The sequence below is a fragment of the Camelus ferus genome, chromosome 35 (assembly GCF_009834535.1).
Source record: "Camelus ferus isolate YT-003-E chromosome 35, BCGSAC_Cfer_1.0, whole genome shotgun sequence".
Lineage (NCBI taxonomy): Eukaryota > Metazoa > Chordata > Mammalia > Artiodactyla > Camelidae > Camelus > Camelus ferus.
Genome location: NC_045730.1, coordinates 25,424,537 through 25,433,419, shown reverse-complemented (window position 1 = coordinate 25,433,419; position 8,883 = coordinate 25,424,537). Strand labels below are relative to the sequence as shown.

At 45.6% G+C, this 8,883-nt stretch overlaps 1 pseudogene; it reads right to left on the bottom strand.

Moving 5' to 3' along the window:
- Positions 1-216: 216 nt before the first annotated feature.
- LOC116661576 lies at positions 217-5,868 on the bottom strand (annotated as a pseudogene).
- Between the last annotated feature and the right edge of the window lie 3,015 nt (positions 5,869-8,883).

Here is an 8,883-nt window from a genome sequence, read left to right as displayed (position 1 = left end):
ACCCAACAGGAATGAAATGAGAGCCATGTAAAGAAAGTTTCCCAGTTGCCACATTTAAAAGGTTAAAAAAACAAACAAACAAATACTAGAAACTGATTTTAAGAACAGATCTTACTTATAATAGTGTATGTAAAATACTATAATTTTGACATGTAATCAATATAGAAAGTAACAAGATAGTTTACATTCTTTTTCTAGACAAGTCTCAGCATCTGATGTGCATTTGACCTACAGCACGTCTCAGCTAAGATCAGCCTCCTCCCCAGCACACCTAGCATCAGTGGCTGTGGCTACTCTATTGGACAGCAACTCCAGGGGTCCCATCAAGGGTCCTGGCTGAAAAGGGGGAGTAAGTGTCCATACTAACCCTTAAAGGATCTCTCTGAAACAAAGGCGGATTCACTTTTAAACGTCTGAAAACCGGCGGGCTGCACCTCCCTCCCTCCTTGGCTACAAGACAGCCCTCCTCCTTGCTGATCCCTTTATGGATGTAGGGAAGCAAGCCGGCACACAGCCAGGGCAGCCAGGCCAACAGGTATACTTTCCTGCTGTATGTGTGCAGTCCAACGAATTCCTCCTTCTCGAACAGGATGCAGAGGAGAGGGATCTTGTCCCCAGACTTGTCGGGGGCCCCATCCAGCCACTTGGACTTCAGCATGATGAAGAGTGACTCAGTGAAGTCCTCGATCCTCTTCTCCAACACCCTGCATTCCTCGTAGATTGAAGGCCACGTTGATGCGCGGCTGCTCGGCTACCTCCCCATGCAGCCCAAAGACAAAGAGCTGAGGGTCATAGAGCGTGGTGCCATACAGCTCCTCTGTATGTGGAGCTTCTAGAAGGTCTTGGCCGAGAGGCAGTCGATAATGGTGACAAGGCCCACGACCATGCGGTGAGTCTGGAAGTCACTCCACCCATTCTCGGGCGCATAGTGGTGCCTGTAGTTGATACAGAGTGCCCAGTGGGAGCTGCACGGGCTGATCTGGCTCACCAAGGAGATTCAGTTATATGTGCAAAAGAAATTCTCCTCTGAGATGATCCCCACGGGTTGGACCACCACTGGGAGAGTCTGGTGGTCCTCAGCACACTGCATGTAGTCAGGGATTCTCATGTTGCAGGCCCTGCCAAGAGGGGAGAGGAGACCAAGGTATATACTGTGCTGCGGGCTGCGGGCCCCTGTGGGTTGCAGTGACCTGGTGTGTACCAGTCAGAATGCAGGGGAAGCCGAAGCAAATTGGGGGTACAGTTTGTCCTCAGAGTCTGTACATGGCTGCCATAGCTCAGATCACATTACGCAGCTATTGGTCTAGGCTTCCAGCCCCTGCAGAAAAGGGTCATTTCTTGTTTTCTGTTTCCAAGCACATAGCCAGACCCTGATGCAAAGTCAGTGCTCAAAATTGCTGAATAAAAGAATGAATAAAGGAACTGCTTCCCAATCCCTCAGAAGGATATAATGAAAAGAACCACAGTGGGATCAAAAGGTCTGGATTTCAACTCCAACTTATTTGAACTTCTAAGATGCAGAATAATGGATAATAAAACTTGTTTTGGGGAGGCAGATACATTCAGTGGTAGAGCACATGCTTAGCATGTACGAGGTCCTGGGTTCAATCCCCAGTACCTCATTTTAGAAAATGAAACAAATAAATAAACCTAATTACACCCCTCAAAAATATTTTTAATTCAAAATTCAGAAAAAACACCTTGCAATTAACACAACATTGTAAACTTGACTGTACTTCAATTAAAAAAAACCTTGCCTTACAAGAATACATCTGGATTATGGAAGTTTGCAAATGTAAAATGCCTAGGGTACCACCTGCATAAAAAGGGGGGACTGTACAAATATACTATCCCTCCTTTATGAGCTACATTTCCTTTGGGGGGGTTATAACCTCTCAGAGCTAATTTTCTCAGATTAAAAAAAGAAAACATTACCTGATTCTCCATACTGCTGAAGAATCAGATAACCCTATGAAAGCATCTGACCCACAGAGGTTACTCAATAAATGTCTGTTGAATGAATGAATAAACAAGCAAAGTGAATGCTGCCCCTTGCCACAGACAATCATAATGGTACTGCCTGGAAATCCCAAGCCCACGTTCCACCCAACTCTACACTAATCATGTGGGTGATCTGGGCAGGCCTATGTGCTTCTCTAAACCCCAGTTAAATCATGAATAGAAATGAGGGCAATAACACAAACCTCAAAGGGTTAGTGAGTCAGTAATGAATTGTACCCCAACTTTGCAAGATGAAACCATTAAGGAAAATTGGTCAAAGAGTCCATAGGCCCTCTCCATATTATCTCTTACAACTACATGGGAATCTACATTACATCTCAAAATAAAAAGTCTAATTTTTAAAGACGCTATTGAGATTAAATGAGCTCACTGTCTCAAATAAGGAACACACAGTACAAATAGGACAATGCCCAGCCCATGAGATACACTCAGTTAACATTCCCACTGAACCCACTGGTCCCTCCAACTTCAGAGCATGAGAATGGGTCCTCGTGGCCAGAGGCCACTGCACCTGAAGCTAACAAAGCTAATGGTCCCCACTTCCAACAGCCCCTGTCACCACCCTAGGTCTAATTTTGTATTTGTAATTTTTTTTCTTTTTATTAAATAGAAACCCCCAATTGCATAGCCTTCAGGTCACCAAAACCTGACCACAGAGATCATGATGGCAGCCCTTCTTGATGAAACAATAATATGAAAAGCCATTTCCACAAGACCTCTGTGTAAATCTACTAGGGAACATCATCCTGGACTGAGAGGAAGAGGACTGGGGAGGAGGGGGCAATCTGGGGCACACAGATCCATGGGCCACCTGTCCCACAATGGACTTTAGACTCAACCCTCACCCTCCAGGAACTTCAAAATACACACACACAGAGTGCTATGGACAAGATTTTTTTTTTTTTAAGAAATCCCTGACTCCGTAGCAGGTCTAGTTTCTACCGAGACACAAATGGCTCATGTGTATAATGTTTCACAAAAACCCTAAAATATTATCACCCCAACTTGACACATTAAGAAACTGAGGGAAAGAGGTTTATCACATTGTGCAAGATTAGAGAGAGGCCACGTCAGACACCGTATTTAAACCCAAGCCCCTGCTCCAGTGCTCACACTACAAAGTGTGACATACTGCCCCTTTCCTGCCCTCTCCCTGCAATAAATCTCTGAAGAGTCTTTTCTGTTCCACCTGGAATCACAAACACATCAATTTTCCACAAAGAGCTATGTCACTCCTTGGAGGACGTATCAAAATCTAAAGAGTTGGGATGGGAGGAGAGATTTGTATTTTCTTTTTCTCAAAGGAAACATGGCTTTAAAAGAAACTGAAAAGCACTTATCTAGTCTAAGCCCTCATTGTGCAGAGAAGGAAACGGAGGTTCAGAAGAGATGAGGAAAGGGCCTTATTAACAAATATTGCCTCAGTGCAGCACCAAGCCAGACCTGGGCACTGCTGGGGGAGGATCTGGGAGGCCCAGGAGAATGAGTGTTAGAAAAAGGAAAGAGAAGAATCATACAAGGCCCTGTCTCTACATCACCATATCATGAAGTTCCACCTAATTACCCAGTATGGGTGCAGCCAACATTAAGGTGGGCAAAACAGGTTATATAAACCTGGAAGTCTCAACCATAGTGGAAATTCCAACACTTACTTTGCTTTTTTCCCAGTTCAAGCATCAGCTCAGTGGGCGCTCTGTACCAGGGACTACACAAGGCCTGGAGTTCTCCCAAATACAAACCTCTATTACTACGTGTGCAAACCACATACAGGCCCACCAGAAGGAAAACGTCCACAGATAAGATGGAATTACTGAAACTGAAAGCAGCCAACCAGCATATATTACTAGGAAAAACGGTGCTGCTAAAAATGGACTCATGGACATAGAAAGCACACTGTGGTTAGCAGGCAGGAAAGGGGGGATTAACAGATACACATTAATAAAAATAAAATAAATGACAAGGACCTACTATATAGCACAGGGAAGTATATTCAAGTTCTTGTATTGAGTTGTACTAAAAACAATCTAAAACATATGTATATACATATGCATATGTTTATAACTGAATCTCTGCTGTACACCTGTAACTAACATTGTAAATTGACTACACGTCAATAAAAAATAATTTAAAAAACTAAGTAAAAATAAAAGCAACGCCATTAAGAAAAAATAAAAGAACACTGTAATCCCCTTAGCTGTAGGTGGTGGAGAATTCTGGTTGCAAGCACCAAGTCCACTGAATCACTCCAGCACTGACTGTCACTCTTTCTGACCATCAGAGAGTCACTTGGCTTCACTGAGGTTACTTTTCTCTTCTGTGAAAGGCTACAGCTGCAACTAGCGATGTATAGAATCTCATCATTCAGAAGCCCAACAATTAGTGAGGACTTCCCATGGTCCAGGCTCTGGACAGATGTAAAGATAGAGTCCCAGATATATTCATGGGTAGAAGAATTTATGCCATAAAGACATAATTCTTCCTCTTTTGATAGACAGATTCAATGCAGTTCTGATTAGAATTCCTACAAGATTTTTCATGGAATGTAACAAGTTAATTTATGGTCAGGAACAGCCAAGAAACTTCTTTAGAACCACCACTGGGGAGGAGTGGATAGGTCATTCATTTCCACTGTTCTTTCTGAAGTGATGAAAACGTTCTGGAATAATAATGCTTGCACCACTGTGAATATGCTAAAAGCTGCTGAATTGTACCATTTAAATGGGTGGATTTCATGGTGTGTGAACAATATCACAATAAAGCTTTTATATGAAAAAATATTTCTTGACAATTACTTTTCCCTCTATACAACTAGACTGCCCCACAATTTAAGAAAAACAAAAAACCAAAACAAACCAAACTGTGCCAGGGGCTCTTTAGGACTGCAATATCCCTAGGTCTCCAACGCCTCTGGTGGTGCTGTTCCTCTTAACACACACTAGCTGGGCTGGGCTAGTTAGGGACTGTAACTATCTTTTTAAAATCGACGGTCACACCTTTCACCCTGGGAGAGGGAAGCCTGGAGTATGTCAAAGCCTCATGCCTTCAGCTCATTTTTAACTGAACCAAGCCCTGCTTTCAACACTGTAATCCCTCTCACTATAAAAACATGTGACATCTTCAAGCACTGCCATCATAACACCTGAAAGTGTTCAAGGTACTTACCTGGGGCAGAAACGCTGAGGGAGGAAATGGAAGCTCGCTCAGCACTGACGCTCCCTTTTCCCGACTCCACCAGAAGCTGGGCTTTACAGCCGGAAGCTCTCAGCACGGGGAGCAGCGCCCACGCCGCTGAGCTGGACCTCAGGGAGCGGGAAAGGGAGAGGAAGGCATCCCCGGGGTCCCCGGATAGGGAAAGCGGGGGGGGGGGTGACGCGGGCTGCAGCCCCGCTCGGAGGCCAGCCCCAGCCCCAGCCGCCCGCCCCAGTCTGGGTCCGAAGACCCCGCCCGCCCGGGACACAGCCCGCCCAGGGGCGGGGACGTGTCGGCTGCCGAGGAGAGGCAGCCCGGGAGGAGAGGACTCACTGGCGGGAGAGAGGAAGGGACGCCAGCCGCGGACTGAGGGGAGCCCGGCTGGGGCGAGAGGCGGCAGGTGCACACCTGGCCCTGGACAGGTGTGGCCGGGGCGCCGGGGCAGGTGGCGCGGGCAGAGGGGCCTGGCCCGAGCTATTCAGCTGAACACACGCTGACTCGCGCCCTCGCAGGCTGTGACACGCGGACCGCCCTCACGCAGCCGCCTGACCCCTTTCCCGTGAGCCCCCCATCTTGCACTTCCACTGCCGGAGGCCCCGGCTCCGGACAGGACCCAAAGGCCTATTGGGCGACATAGCTGAGCAGCCTTTGGGCCGATCCCCGGCTCGGAGCTGGAGCTTCCAAACCACGGTCCAGCTGGCACTGACTGTGCATGCGCAGGAGGGCCAGCGATCCTCTGGGTTCTTCGAGAGAAGTTGGGGAAGCGAGAGAGGGAGAAGATGGAAGGAGGAGAGGAGGAGGAAAAGTGGAGGGAGACAGATAGACAGAAGGATCAGAGAGAAGGGAGGGATCTGGGGGTGGGAGGGGAGTAGCAGAGATGGAGAGAAAAAGCTTTACCTCTGGGAGCACTCCGAAGGAGGCCGCAGTCCTCACTCTGCACCCTTCTCTAACCCTTCAAGTCCCGCAGCTCAAATTTTACCTCCCTAGTCCAGCCCTCCAGCCGAGGCCTCTGCAGAACCCCTACGGGGATCACACCCGTTGCTCCCACATGGAGCTGGGTTTCCTGGTGCTCCGGGAACCAAGCACCCGCAAGTGTTGTCGCTCAGAACTACCTTGGGAAGAGTACATATTCCCCTTTTACACGCTGGGAAACAGGCAGGCACGATCTCTGCCTTAGCTCCACTGTCCCAGGTTTTGTGCTGGCGGGGAGCGGGAGGTACAAGATCAGCGCCCCAGAGGGAGCAGACTGCCTGAGTGTTGGTGCATAGTCCCCATCCCTCCTGAATAAACCACACCCCACCCTAGTGGAACCATCAAGGGCTCACAGTAGGTCCCTGGGTGTGGGAGAGCTGTCCTCAGTTCCAGTGCCCAGCTTTCTAGGTACATAGGAGTGTTACCGAGTCCAAATTCATTCTCCTCATTGAAGGACAAGCTAATAAGTTGGGAGACCAGGTGTTGGGGCATGGAATAACAAGTTTCTGTAGACCTAGATGGCAAACTAATGTCCTGGAAAACCATCTCCCCAAGTAAGAATTCAGGCTCCTTTCCTACGTGCTTGGTTGTTGCAAACTTCTTGGTGTAGGAATTCTTTGTTGTTAGAATCCTTTATTCTTGCAGCTATCTGCCTGCATCAAATCTCTGTAAACCTCCAACAAAACAAAAGTTATTTTCTATTCTGCAACTTGTTATCTTTTTATGAATGAAAAAGTGTTAAATATCCTTAAATGTCAGAGCCTTCAGAATAGGCTCTCCTGTATATTTCAGGCTCTAGGCAACATTGTTTTACAAGCAAAATGAAGCCTAGGAGACAGCACAGGGTTAAAGTCAAATAACAAATCTAATATGGAGTCAGATTTGTTCTTTTCTATTACCGGGGCAGAAGCCACTTGAGGATTTAAATCCCTTTAAGTTAAAAATAAGTAAAACTTTAAAGGAATTTACATACATGGGTGGGAATGTGCATAGCATATCTGGAAAAGCACACAAAGATAGTAAACAGTGGCATCTCCAGGGAGGGCTGAAAGAATAGAGAATGAGGGAAAACTTCTTTCACTTGTGTATTTTTGTGCTCTGTTTGAATTTTTTTTTAACCATATGCTTGTATTTCTTTTTCAGGTAAAAAAAAAGTGTAATGGAGCAAAGGAGTTACTAGCTCAGCAAATACAGCATCCATGGAATCACTGAGCCATCAATTTTGATTTAAGCCAGGAAGCAATTATTGACTTTCTCCTATGTGCCCAGTGCTGTTTTAAGACTATTATTATTATTATTATTATTATTATTATTATTATTATTATTATTATTATTATTATTATATAAAATAATAACATGCTATCCCTCACCCCTGCCCAGGGCTGGTGGAAAACCAACTGAGTTTTTATTGAGTTGTTTTCCAAAGAGTAGAGATGAGTTATGAACAGAGCACATCTTCAGGGCAAAACAGGAGGAGTGGTTTTCCAGCAGGCCAGACAGATATGAAGGGTTTTCAGTAGAGGCGTCCAGAGGCTGAGAGAGAAAGCCTCCAGGACCCTACAAAAAGCTGCCCAAAGTGCCTTCTCCATGGCACTACTGAAATAGGAAAGAACAAACCTGACTCCATATTAGATCTGTTCCTTTGACTTTAACCCTGTGCTCTGTTTCCTAGGTTTAGTCTTGTTGGTTCTGCACCTTTTGTAAAACAATGATGCCTAGAGCCTGAAATATACAGGAGACCCTATTCTCAAGGCTGTGACTTTGAAGGATATTAACACTTTTCCATTCATATAAAGATAACAAGTTACAGAATAGAAAATAACATTAGTTTGTTGGAGGTTTACACGGATCTGACCCAGGTGAAGAGCTGCGAGAACAAAGGATTCTAACAACAAAGAATTCATACACCAAGTTTGCAACAGCCAAGCATTCCCACTTCCCTTTTTTAATATAAAAAGAGCCTGAATTCTGACTTAGGGGGATGATTCTCCAGGACATTAGTCTACCATTTTCTCAGCTGGCTTTCCAAATTAAAGTCGCTATTTCTTGCCCCAAAACCTGGTCTCCCGATTTACTGGCCTTTAATGCACGAGCAGAACAAGTCTGGACTCGGAAACACAAACATACATTGAAAGTACCCATTTGGTATATTAAATGACCTACTTCCTCTCGTCTTCCTGATGTTTTCTTCTCTTGACCACTCCTGCTATGTTTATGAAAAACCTGTCATGTGGACACATTTCCATCTCTAGCCACTACCCTTCCAGGTAAGAACTGATGCCAAGAAAGCAGTGGAAGTCGCTAAGAGGCATTACCGGCCAGAAAAGAGCAGAAGTGGGTACTGGCTGATGTTCAGGAGCAGGCTGGGACACCTGACAAGATGTCATAATACGGATAGACAGCTGGGCACCAAAGGAGAAGCTTCTAAGCTTCCATGAGGGACTTGTTGGATAGGAAGGAAAAGTCCCAGACTATAGCTCTGATCCCACCACAAGCTTCCTGGGCGAGGCTGGGCAAGTCATTTAAGTTCTCTAGGCCCGTGCTGTCCACCATGGGAGCCACCAGCCATATGCAGGATTATGAAGTTATTCTGTAGCCAGACAGAATTATAAATAAACATTTTATTGCAAAGGCTCAACAGGTATAATGTTTAAAAACATTATTGGTTATCTTGCCCTAACTGAGTTATTTTTGTATATC